A 13551-nucleotide genomic window follows, 5' to 3' on the forward strand; every position below is an offset into this window, starting at 1 on the left:
GCCAGGTATTTGAATATATTTAAGACAGAGATACATAGACTCTTGATTGGTAATGGAATCAAGCGTTATCAGGTGAAGATAGAAGAATGGGGTTGAGAAACATCTCAGCCATAATCGAATGACAGATAAAATGCGATGGGCTGAATGGCCTAATTCTGCTCCTATATCTTCTGGTCTTATGGAACAGTCAAGTTAAACTCATCTGATAGCATATCTAAAGGCATAACACAAGCAAAATCTTTCAATGCAAAACATGGAGGCAGCAATGTTTGTAACTGCGCAATTACATTTTTCACTATAACATCTTTTACTCTAATCAATTGTATTTGAGATGTGCCTCACATTTCCTTTTCTCTAAGTACAGCATCCTAAGCTATTGAAGGATCCATTACACATACCTTACGCTGTGATTTTACTGTAATCAGAATGAGGGGTAGATTCCAAATCTAAACTCGGATGAAATGGGGAATAAACTCCACGAAATGCTTGTCATTCTGACCACATGCTAGCTATCTAGCCAGCTGAGCTGGCCACCATCCCCCTTTGATGTCAAATGATTGTGTAATCTTTAGGAAAGATATAGGAGCATGTTCTAAACAGCTCTTAAGCAAATTATTTGTGGGGATAATGAATGAATATTAACCGGAGGATTTTCTGATAATTTTTCTAGGAAGGTCATTTTTTGCCTTCAGGTTGGTTATGCAATTAGTCTGTCACATATGTAATGAGCTTCACCATAATTGCTTTTTTTGGCCCACTGGTAGAATTGTGCTTAACTGCTATTCAGTAGCAGTTAAAAATGCTGCAGGCATCTAACAGTGGGCCTCCTGTCACAAGTACTTCCATAGCAATCTTCAATAATGAGGCTGCTGATCTCATTTCAGTGAAAAGGTATTGTTACTTTTAGTCTAAGACATGGGGAATGAAGAAAGCAATTGATTATTTATGAGGAAATTATGGAATGGTGTATTGTAGTATTAGATATTAAAATTTTACATCGATGTATTCATTTACAAAATTTATGAAACTAGAAAATTTATGAAACTAGAAATTAAAGTTAATATTAATTTGATAGCTAATTAACCAAAGTTCTACAGAAGCAACCATTTATTAGCTAATTAGGTATACAATATTCTGATTCATGAACTAAGCCAAACATCTTAAAATTAATGAATCATGAAGCTGGATTTCAGCAACTCAGGTTTATCACTTGTAGATTTCTTTCAGGAGGTGACAGGTATTGTGTGTGGGTTCAATTTGATAAATGTGGTGCATGTGAACTTTCAGAAAGCTTTTGATCTATCAGGGTGGACTGCCCACAGTTTATTGAACCTGTCCAATGTGCAATCGACTGGTTTCAATGGTTATGAAAACTGTGCAAGTTATACAATGGGTGGGTGATCCCACCCAGATGGTAAAAGCCAAAGTCTAAACCATGTCTTTGAATGCCACATGTCAAAATAAAATTGGGATAGAGTGCTTCAAGGTTGCACGCACTAAACTGTAATAAGTTTAGTATTTTTAAAAAAATGATCAGGCATGCGAAATGTTCAATTTAGCCAGAGTTAGGTTCAATTCGCTAATTGTAAATGCCAAACTGTGCGGCCTACAGTATTTTCATAAATTTGCCAAATTTAGGGTTCAGTGCAATCCTCAGTCTCTAGGACAGCTGACAAATATAATAACTGCAATCTGTGCAGTGTCTACAAAGTAAAGTTGCTTGGGTAAGACAGAAGACAATTAAGCAGCATCTTTCTATTTTCCCAAGCTAAAGCCTAATTACAATTGGCCAAGATGCTTAGCTATTCCTTGAAATGGTTTGACTGCTGATTATGGTAACCATAGTGAAGTACTTTCGTAATGCAAACAGTGGAGAAAGTGTAAAGCATTTCTATAGTTTCTCAGAAAATATATTACAGTCAGAATACCTTGTATTTTCAGGCACAGTTTCTGGTGGGAAAGTCAGCGGGAAAATAATTATAATCTATATTTTCCCACTAAGTTTACATTATAAACAATTGTAACTTAGATAAATGTGATTCTGAACGAATGAGATTCATTATACTGTATCTCAACATATTTCCCTTAAATATAAAAGGGCTTCACAATTCCTCTTTGATATATATATATTCTGTCAGAGAATGTCAGAATTGTTTGGCCCATTGTGCTGTGTTGGCTATATTAATAATTACATCAAATTATCAATATTGAATGCTGGCTGAGCAGAAATTTCCTTCAATTAAATAGTGAGAAAACTGAAGCCATTACTTTGAGTTTACACTCCAAACTCTATTCTCTAGTTATTCTTCCATTTCTTCAGATTCGTCTCAGATTAAGCCAATCTATTCACAACCTTGGTGTCATATTTAATACAATCTCCTATTCTTCTATCTCATAATAACCTTCTGTATCTCCATAACATAGTGTGACTTCACCTTGTCTGAACTCATCTATTATTCAAACCATCATCTATGCCTTTGTTACAACTACACTTGACAATTGCAATGCACTCTTCACTGTTCAGCAACATTTTGCCGACTGTAACTCGGAGGACATCCAAAGCTCTGCTGCACAAAATATCCCCCATGTCCTCACATACCACCCCACCAACTTTCGGATCCAATGCATCATCCTCTGACACTTCCGCCATCTATAATCCGACCCCACCACTAAAGACATTTTTCCATCCCCACCCTTGTCTGCCTTCCGGAGAGACCACTCTCTCCGGGATTCCAGTGTCCGCTCCACACTCCCCTCCAACCCCACCACACCCGGCACTTTCCCCTGCAACCGCAGGAAGTGCTACACTTTCCCCCACACCTCCTCCCTCACCCCTATCCCAGGCCCCAAGATGACTTTCCACATCAAGCAGATGTTCACCTGCACATCTGCCAATGTGGTATACTGCATCCGCTGTACCCGTTATGGCTTCCTCTACGCTGGGGAAATCCAGCGGAGGCTTGGGGACCGCTTTGCAGAACACCTCAGCTCGGTTCGCAATAAACAACTGCACCTCCCAGTCGCGAACCATTTTAACTCCCCCTCCCATTCCTTAGACGACATGTCCATCACGGGCCTCCACAGTGCCATTATGATGACACCCGAAGGTTGCAGGAACAGCAACTCATATTCCGCTTGGGAACCATGCAGCCCAAAGGTATCAATGTGGATTTCAAAAGCTTCAAAATCTACCCTCCCACCACTGCATCCCAAAACCAGCCAAGCTCGTCCCCGCCTCCCTAACCTGTTCTTCCTCTCACCTATCCACTCCTCCCACCTCAAGCCGCACCTCCATTTCCTACCTACTAAGCTCACCCCACCCCCTTGACCTGTCCGTCCTCCCTGGACTGACCTATCCCCTCCCTACCTCTCCACCCATACTCTCCTCTCCACCTATCTTCTCCTCTATCCATCTTCGGTCCACCTCCCCCTCTCTCCCTATTTATCTCAGAATCCTCTCCCCATACCCCTTTTCTGATGAAGGGTCTAGGCCTGAAACGTCAGCTTTTGTGCTCCTAAGATGCTGCTTGGCCTGCTGTGTTCATCCAGCTCCACACTGTGTTGCCTCGGATTCTCCAGCATCTGCAGTTCCCATTATCTCTGATCGCAGCAAGTTCTATTCCTTTATAATTGATTTGCTTGCAGGCATACATTGGCTCTCAGTGGAGCAATGTTTTGATATCAAAATTCTTATCTTGTTTACAAGTGCTTCAATGGCTTTGCCCTTCCCTGTCTCTACAATCCTATCCAATCCAACAACCCATGGAGCTGAGGCTCCAAACTTTGAAATACCCTCCCTATATCTCAGGACCTCTTGACTTCTCTTTCTTCCTTTAAGACCTTTCCTAACAGCTGCCACTTAGATTGAATGTTTGGTCATCTTTCATACAGCCTCCTTATGTGGCTTGATTCACACGTAGTTTTACAATGCTCCAATAAAGTGCCTTGAGACGTTTCATCACATTAAGGATACAAATATAGATATAACTTATCATTCTTGACATTATTGTTTGCTGATAACAATGATTATTCACAGCAATCTCCTTTCCTTGGGAAATTTTGGAGAAAGAGGTTGAATGCCTGCAGTTGGATTCCAGGCAGATGATGCGGTCCCCTTGGTGATGTCTCCATAGCCACATTAATAGACAGTGGCACACACTTTGTTTTGTCAAAGGTTTAGAGAATGAGGTGGCTCTTGTTACTAAAAGGAGGTTCACCCATTACACTTCAAGACCCTAAGCCTATGGGAAACACACTTTAAATCCCCTTGGTTTGGAAGCACTAAAATGGAGATTTCTTCCATAAGCTATATGGACACCTGCAGTTGAAATGCAAAATAATCAGCTCTGCCAATAACAGCAACAATAAACTACATTTTCATTATTACTTCCATAATTTGTACTTCCAATGGTGGTATTCTGGTCTGTAGGAAAAGTGTTGCGATAGTGGCAGTTAGAACTGCTTATCTCATAAACTTGTCCCTTTTTCTTGAATCATTGACTGGATGTGGGCATCATTAGTAAGGCCAACACTTACTGCTCATCACTAATTGCCTTTTCTTCTCGAACTGCAGCAGTGCATGTGCTGTCAGTACACCCAGTGTTCTTAAGGAGAGAATTCGAGGACTTTTGCTCAGTCACAGTAAAGGAATGGAGGTATAATTCCAAGTCAGTGCGGTGTGTGGCTTGTAGGGGAACTCACAGGTGGTGGTGCCCCCAGTGATCTCCTGCCCTTGTCCTTCTAGATGGTATAAGTCATGGGTTTGGAGTTTGGGCTGTCTAAAGACCCTTGTGAATTCTTGCAGTGCATATTGTTGGTGGGATACCCTACTGCCATTGTACATCTGTGGTGAAGGAAATGAATGTTGAAGGTGGTGGGATGTGTCAAACACAGTGTATTGTTTTAGATCGTGTCAAGTTTCTTGAGTATTGTTGGAGGTGCCGTCATCCAGGCAAGTGGTGAGTATTCTGTCACAGTCTTGATTTACGCTTTGTAAATAGAGAACAAGATTTGAGGATTCAGGAGGTGATTACTTCAAGAGGTATTAGTGAAATCTTAGCCCCTGACATACTCTTGTAGCCCCTGTAATTATGTGTCTGGTCCTTTTCAATTTCTGTTCAATGGCAACCCCAAGAATGCTGATAGTGGGAGATTCAGTGACTGTAATGTCACTGATTACAAGGGGCAATGATTAGATTCTCTCTTGTTGGAGATGGTCATTGCCTAATCTTCTGTAGTGCAAGTGTTACCTACTACTTCTCAAACCAAGTCTGAATCTTGACCAGGATCTTGACAGTTGACTATGGACTGCTTCAATATCTGGAAGTTAATGAGTGGTGCTAAATATGAAAATCATCAGGGAGTATCATTACCTCTGACCTTATTATGGAGGGAAAATCATTGACGAAGCAGCTGAAGACAGTTTTGCCGAAGACATTTCCCAGAGGAACTCCAGCAGAGGTGTTCTGGAAGTGAGATGATTCACCCCCAACAACCACAAACATATTTCTTTGTGCCAGGCATGATTTCAACCAGGACAAAGGTTTCCTCTAATTACCGTAGATTCCAGTTTTGTTAGGATTCTTTGATGCTACACTCAGCGAGTGCAGTCCTGAGCTCAAGAGCAGTCATTCTCACATCTGTCTTGAATTCAGCTATTTTGATCATGCTTTGGACCAAATGTAATGAGGTGAGTACAGTGGGCTTGGTGGAAATTAACTGGAGCCATCAGTAAGGAGGTCATTGTTGGGTAAGTGTCTCTTGCTAGCATTGCTGATGACACCTTCTATCACATTGCTGAAGATTGAGAACAGACTGATGTGCTGGTAATTGATTACTCTGAATTTTTCTTACCTTTTGTGGTCAATTTTCCCCATACCCAAGTAGATGTCAATATTGTAGCTGTACTGGAATAGCTTGGCCAGAGGATGTTCTGGAGCACATTACTGAAAACTATTGCTGGTATGTTGTCAGGACTCACACCCTTTCCAGTATCCACAGCTTTAGACCATTTCTTGACATATAGTGGAATGAATCAAATTGGCTGAAGTTTAGTATCACTGATACTGGGGGCGTCTAGAGGAGCTGAGATGAATTGCCCCCGTGGCACTTTTGGTTGAAAATCGTTGCGAATGTCTCAGCCTTGTCTTTTGCACTGATGTAGTGCCATCTCCGTGTGTTTTTAGCAGCTGTTAAATGTGATTGGAGCATCACGTTGACTGCTCTACCATTTGTTCATAATTACAATTTCATGCTTTCATGTTGGTCATGTTGGATCCAATGTCAGTCTAAGGATACTTGTCCTGATTCTAGAGGGATTGGAGGGATCTTGGGAGTGACACAATCCTAGATAAGTTTTCTTGGGCTGGATGAGTCCCTGCTTCTCCAAGCCTTATGGAAATAATTTAAAACTTATTTTTTGAGGGCTTCATTTCCTGTATCACCAGTGAAACTGGTCAAAAATTGCACAATTGACCAGTTTTCTCCTAAAATATATCCCGGTGAAGTGCAGAATTTTAAGATCAAAAGATGCCAACTAACTAAAAGTGCTAAGCAGTTCATCTGCTGAGCCATTGTTCCCTCTAAGAAAAGCTGTTGGTCGATGTTGGTGTGAATAGCTGTTAGTACATTAACCCAGCTTTGACACTGTTAGGTCCTGTAAAGCCAATTCTAGCAAGTTTAAATTCATCTTTATACTTTGGCCTAGTTTGTTTCTAGTCATTTAGACAGGCATATGAGGGAGAAGGAAATAAACAGTGATGGTGGTTTAAAGGGAAGCTGAGAGAAGACTTGAATGGAGCATAACCAAGTGCATCAATGCATTTGAGTGAGTGGCTTGTTACTGTGCTGCATGTGATAGAGGTACTCAGTCAAAAGAAAGGGTGGTGATTGATTATCCACATACAGATTAAGTTTAAAAGATTTTTATAAATTGTCAGTTTTCTACACTATTCTGGTTCTACGGGCAAGGTACACAGCAGGCTTGCAGTCACTTCACACTCTGTGGAATTTTAATTGGCTGGAGGGGCGGACTTTAGATCCTCACTCAAAAGTAAGTCCCATGTCAGAGGGAAAACCAGTCATCTGAAGGCCAACAGCTCTTAAGTCCCAGAAGCCATGTCAGCAGAGGTGGGTTTTGGTGGGACTCCAAGCAGTCCCAAGTCTAAGTGTCAGGGCCCAGTAAGACTGGGATCATGCAGAAGAAGCAGGAGGGCAGCACAAGGGGATGGGTGGAGATGGTTTGGATGGCAATGCCAGGCACTAACAGTGCACCTGAGAAGACGACAGATCCTTTAATGGGAGCACCTGACCTGGAAAGAGGGTGACTGTTTGGAGTCTCTTTCCCCTCAAAGGCACATTTGGCATTTCCCATTCCAAATCTCTTACCGTTGGCCTGACAATTAAGTCAAGGTAGAAATCTGCTCTTAAGTGGCCAATGATTGGACACTAAAGGAACTCAACAGAGCCCCAGAATTTGTCCACTGGCCCTGTCCTTCCCACTCTGTAAAATACTAGAAAAATATGGATTCAAAAAAATAGATTGATCATAGTTCTTTCAGCAAAAGTTGTATTCTGAAAATATTTTTTGAAGAAGCTTTAGAGGGCCTGGAACTTGCACAAAGTTTGGAGTGATATATTTATTAATATATGAATTATGCGTTTAATTCTCCTTGCAATTTTAATTAAATGCCTGTAGGACTTCTTGAACTCTAGAAGCATCCGTGATGGAGAAAAATTTTATTGAGAATTTTGAATCACAGACAATTTTAATTTCAGTCTTATCATGCTTGGCAAAACAGAATACAATAAACGGCATATTATAATGTGGGACACAAACATGACAAAACTCAGCAGGATTCTGTGCAAAGTGTTGCTTTAATAATTGACCAATGAAGTGTATTATTTAATTTTCTACAATCTTCTATTCAGCAAGAACAATTTAGGTTTTACCTACCTGGGTATTAAAGTGGTTGAGCTAATGTGTACAATGTTCAATATATTCCTAGTTATTTAGAAATATCCCATAAACAGATGCATAATTTGGCTAACAGAAGCACAGTACCTCTCACTGACAAATAAATTTGAAAGGTATACAAAATCTGCTTCCTGAGCCTTCCACATGTGTTATCTTGACTAATTTTATATTGAAGATAAACGACAATAAACAGCTTGATATTTTACACTTCATTTTTGGTGGCATAAAAAATCCAGACAGTGCCAAAAATCCAAAAGAACTCTTGCTATCCAGCACTTTTCACTCCAGCATGTGAGGCTCATTACACTTTTGTAAGCCGAGACAACAAAATTTAGCAGCAGCATTCAATCAACTGTATAACGCCTTTCAGAGTCTGGTATGACTGCCAGCTCTTTCTTCACATTTACTTCTTTACCACAGGCTCAGGATCCCTTCTAGAGAGCAGCAGAAGCTTTGTATAAACACTCTCTTATTATCAGAAATTGAAAGGCTCTGCCTCCCTTTGCGGCCCTTCAAACACGAAGCTCTGTCTAATAAAACTAGAAACAAATGGCCAAGTGTTTTCAATACCCTCCAGATGGCATCCCCTTTTTACCTCTCGAAACGGCCTCTATTGTTTTCGAAAGAGAGCATGTTTTTCTTCAGTCACTTTGACTGTTTGATTTAAACACTCTGCTCTGCATCAAGAAAGGCTGCAGAAATGAAAGGGAGAAAGAAGGTGGCAGTTCACTGGCCTCTGCTTTCACAGTAATGATCCAAACAGTGTCTTTTTCCTGCTAACTTCCCTCCCCTAACCACCCACACTTCAGCAGGACCAGTCCCTTAATCCTTTTACTAAGGATGAACTCACAAACTCTGGGAGAAAATCAGCAGTCAGTTGAGGGAGGGTTTCCCAGATACCAAAGGCATTTTTTTTGTGTGTGTGTATACAAACAAATTTGAATAGTTATTACAGTTCTTTCTCTCTTTGCACTTTAAAATACACTGCTCCAGTAATTATAAAACTATTAGAAAACAGAAGATTTTCAAAGGCACACATTTCCTGTTCCTTATGGAAAAATAAATGTTCAAAATAAATGTTCTAAGTAAGAGAACTATTCACTTGCACAGTTCTGGTAATTGCTGTTTTCTGTTACTCACATGCATATTATCTTTGAACTCGAAGGGGAGCTACACCATGTCGGCCCAAAACAGTTAGAATCAACAGGAATTTCACCTAGCCATGGAATGATGTGAATCAAGGTGTCTTTCTCAAGAATGGCAGTGCGCAGTTCCAGACTGCCTTTGATGAAGAGATGTTCCTACCCATAAGCCAGGGTGAAAAACTGAATCACATATAGTTGATACACTTGAGTGTCACTTAACCTTCGACATGCTGAAAATCACATCCTGTATAATACCTTCCAGCAACTTCCTTATAACCTGTCGAGCTGATGGATCTACTATTCTTGAAGTGTCAGAGATAATGGGAACTGCAGATGCTGGAGAATCCAAGACAACAAAATGTGAGGCTGGATGAACACAGCAGGCCGAGCAGCATCTCAGGAGCACAAAAGCTGACGTTTTGGGCCTAGATCCTTCATCAGAGAGGGGGATGGGGTGAGGGTTCTCGAATAAATAGGGAGAGAGGGGGAGGCGGACCGAAGTTGGAGAGAAAAGAAGATAGGTGGAGAGAGTATAGGTGGGGAGGTAGGGAGGGGATAGGTCAGTCCAGGGAAGATGGACAGGTCAAGGAGGTGGGATGAGGTTAGTAGGTAGATGGGGGTGCGGCTTGGGGTGGGAGGAAGGGATGGGTGAGAGGAAGAACAGGTTAGAGAGGCGGAGACAGGTTGGACTGGTTTTGGGATGCAGTGGGTGGAGGGGAAGAGCTGGGCTGGTTGTGTGGTGCAGTGGGGGGAGGGGACGAACTGGGCTGGTTTAGGGATGCAGTTGGGGAAGGGGAGATTTTGAAACTGGTGAAGTCCACATTGATACCATTAGGCTGCAGGGTTCCCAGGCGGAATATGAGTTGCTGTTCCTGCAACCTTCGGGCGGCATCATTGTGGCACTGCAGGAGGCCCATGATGGACATGTCATCTAAAGAATGGGAGGGGGAGTGGAAATGGTTTGCGACTGGGAGGTGCAGTAGTTTGTTGCGAACTGAGCGGAGGTGTTCTGCAAAGCGGTCTCCAAGCCTCCGCTTGGTTTCCCCAATGTAGAGGAAGCCACACCGGGTACAGTGGATGCAGTATACCACATTGGCAGATGTGCAGGTGAACCTCTGCTTAATGTGGAATGTCATCTTGGGGCCTGGGATAGGGGTGAGGGGGGAGGTGTGGGGGCAAGTGTAGCATTTCCTGCGGTTGCAGGGGAAGGTGCCGGGTGTGGTGGGGTTGGAGGGCAGTGTGGAGCGAACAATGGAGTCACGGGGAGAGTGGTCTCTCCGGAAAGCCGACAGGGGTGGGGATGGAAAAATGTCTTGGGTGGTGGGGTCGGATTGTAGATGGCGGAATTGTAGATGGGCCTCCTGCAGTGCCACAATGATGCCACCCGAAAGTTGCAGGAACAGCAACTCATATTCCGCCTGGGAACCCTGCAGCCATATGGTATCAATGTGGACTTCACCAGTTTCAAAATCTCCCCTTCCCCTACTGCATCCCTAAACCAGCCCAGTTCGTCCCCTCCCCCCACTGCACCACACAACCAGCCCAGCTCTTCCCCATCACCCACTGCATCCCAAAACCAGTCCAACCTGTCTCCGCCTCCCTAACCTGTTCTTCCTCTCACCCATCCCTTCCTCCCACCCCAAGCCGCATCCCCATCTACCTACTAACCTCATCCCACCTCCTTGACCTGTCCATCTTCCCTGGACTGACCTATCCCCTCCCTACCTCCCCACCTATACTCTCTCCACCTATCTTCTTTTCTCTCCATCTTCGGTCCGCCTCCCCCTCTCTCCCTATTTATTCCAGAACCCTCACCCCATCCCCCTCTCTGATGAAGGGTCTAGGCCCGAAACGTCAGCTTTTGTGCTCCTGAGATGCTGCTTGGCCTGCTGTGTTCATCCAGCCTCACATTTTGTATTCTTGAAGTGTGTTTATTTCACTTCTCAAATAATAGGGCCGCATGAATCTTTCTCCTGACCACTGGAACCACCACATACTAATTGTTCTATGCTTATAATTTTTTTTTCAGAACATAGTCCATTTACATTTTTTTGCAGAACCATATATAAAAGCATCGCTTATCATAGAATAAGGTCTGCACTTGGAATATTACGGCCATGGCTTGATTGTGTTTTGTGAAGTGGTCAACTAGGAATGATGATAGTTCCAGTGATTTTGTACATCTAAGGGGTTAGATACCCTAAGTAGTGGGAAACAAGTATGATCAGTTCAGTCACTTGCTTTACATCCAGCTTTGAGGTTACTTCACTGCCATGCATTCATATTGCTTTGTGAGAACATAGTCTCAGATTTAACAATACTTCACTATTGAGTGTGTGGGTTAATGGCACCTCAAGGGAAAATGATTGGATCAGGGAGCAGCAAGTTCTGGAACAAAAGTCTTCAGTACTGTTGCCGGAATATTGTCAGGGCCCATAACCTTTGCTGTGTTTGGTGCTTCTAGCTGTTTCTTGATGGAGTGAATCGAATTGGCTGAAGACTGGTATCTGTGACACTGGGGACCACAGGAGGATGCTGAGATGGATCACTGACTCACCACTTCTGGCTGAAGATTGCTGCAAATGCTTCAGCCTGATCTTTTGCACTGATGTGTTGGGCTCTTCTATCATTGAGGATGGGGATATCTGGAACGTCCTCCTCCAGTCAACTGTTTAATTGTCTACCACCATTCATGACTGGATGTAGGAAGACAGCAGAGCTTAGATCTCATCTGTTGGTTGTTCAACTCTGTCTATCACTTGCTCTTTATGCTGTTTGGCATGCAAGTAGTCCTGTTTGGTAGTTTCACCAAATTTTCAGCTCTAAGATTCTTTCCCAGGACCCACACCATCCTGACTTGGAACCATATCACTATTCCTTCACTGTCACTTGGCCAAAATCCTGGAAATCTTGCCTTGATAGTACTGTGGGCGTACTTATAGCTCAAGGACTTCAGCAGTAGAAGAACATGGCCTCCCAGCACCTTTTCAGTGGAACTTAGTACATGGGCAAGAAATGGTGGCCTTATCAGCATTGTTCCATGAATTAATAAAAAAAAGGAGTTTTTGGGCCAGCTATCTCAGGAAATATGAACTGGCCCTGGAGTGGTCCAGTGAAGGTTTGCGAGAATGATCCCAGGAATGCAACAACGTAAGAGAAACCTTAAGACCATAAGACCATAAGACATAGGAGTGGAAGTAAGGCCATTCGGCCCATCAAGTCCACTCTGCCATTTAAATCATGGCTGATGGGCATTTCAACACCACTTCCCTGCACTCCCCGTAGCCCTTGATTCCTTCTGAGATCAAGAATTTGTCGACCTCTGCCTTGAACTTTTGAGGAATCTGAGTCTACATTCGATGGAGTTTAGAAGGATGACGGGGGATCTACTTGAAACTTACAGAATGCTGAAAGCCTAGATAGGGTGGATTTTGGAAAGATGTTTCCATTAGCAGGAGAGACTAGGACCCAAGGGCATAGTCTTACAGCAAAGGGAAAATTCTTTAGAGTGGAGATAAGAAATTTCTTCAGCCAGAGGGTGCTGAAACTATGGAATTCATTGCCACAGAAGTCTGTGGAGGGCAGATCATTGAGTATGTTGTGTATATTTGAGATCAAGACTGGTAGATTTTCGATTGTTAAGGGGATCAAAGGTTACGGAGAGAAGGCAGGAGAATGGGGTTGAGAAACTTATCAGCTGTGATTGAATGGTGTGGAGCAGACTCAATGGGTTGAATGCCCTAATTTCTGCTCCTATGTCTTTTGGAGTTACATAAAGCAGCATAATCAGTTTAAAGGGTCTCAATCCAAGCGGAGATCATTTCTGCACTTACTTCTCCTGACATATCTCTGGTTCCATGTCTTTTCACAGCAACTACCATTTATGTAACAATTTTAAACATCCCAGTCATTCTATCGAACAGACTTGATACCAATCCACATAAGCAGATATTAGGGGATATGACCAAAAGCTTTGTCAAAGAGGTAGGTTTGAAGAAGCATCTCATTGAAGAAGAGGAGTTAGATGTTCAGAGGCAAAAATTCTCAGGGTATAAATTCGAGAATTTAGGGCCTGAGCAGCTAAATTCCTGGCTTTCACTCCCAGGACAAATAAATTAATGGATGTGCAAGCAGCCAAAATTGGAGCAGCACTAGTATTACTGAACATAAAGCAAATGACCTTTTTAGCTCATTCTCCATAATCTTTATTTTCATTTCTCAGCATTCTGGTAAGTCCCTTAAATCACAAATGCAATCTTTGGTGTTTTTTTGAATTACAACATACCTGAAATAATGCTGTGTTACTACTGCTACATTTATTAGCTATCCATTTTTTTTCCCCAATGCACTAAGACATTTTGAATAACATCTTCAGATACTCTAAATTAGGTTCTTATAATTTTGGCTGATGTAATTTCTTATGATGCAATT

The 13551-nt window shown here is 42.5% G+C and overlaps 2 protein-coding genes across 2 annotated transcripts in view; one reads left to right on the plus strand and one right to left on the minus strand.

Annotated features, from left to right (window-relative positions):
- cfap92 (cilia and flagella associated protein 92 (putative)) overlaps positions 1-13551 on the plus strand; it is a 175509-nt gene that overhangs the window by 51202 nt on the left and 110756 nt on the right. The gene's annotated exons all lie outside the window — the stretch shown is intronic.
- The window catches only part of efcc1 (EF-hand and coiled-coil domain containing 1), a 74048-nt gene that overhangs the window by 38050 nt on the left and 22447 nt on the right, over positions 1-13551 (minus strand). The window lies entirely within an intron of this gene.

Source organism: Stegostoma tigrinum, chromosome 11 (assembly GCF_030684315.1).
Source record: "Stegostoma tigrinum isolate sSteTig4 chromosome 11, sSteTig4.hap1, whole genome shotgun sequence".
Taxonomy (NCBI): Eukaryota; Metazoa; Chordata; class Chondrichthyes; order Orectolobiformes; family Stegostomatidae; genus Stegostoma; species Stegostoma tigrinum.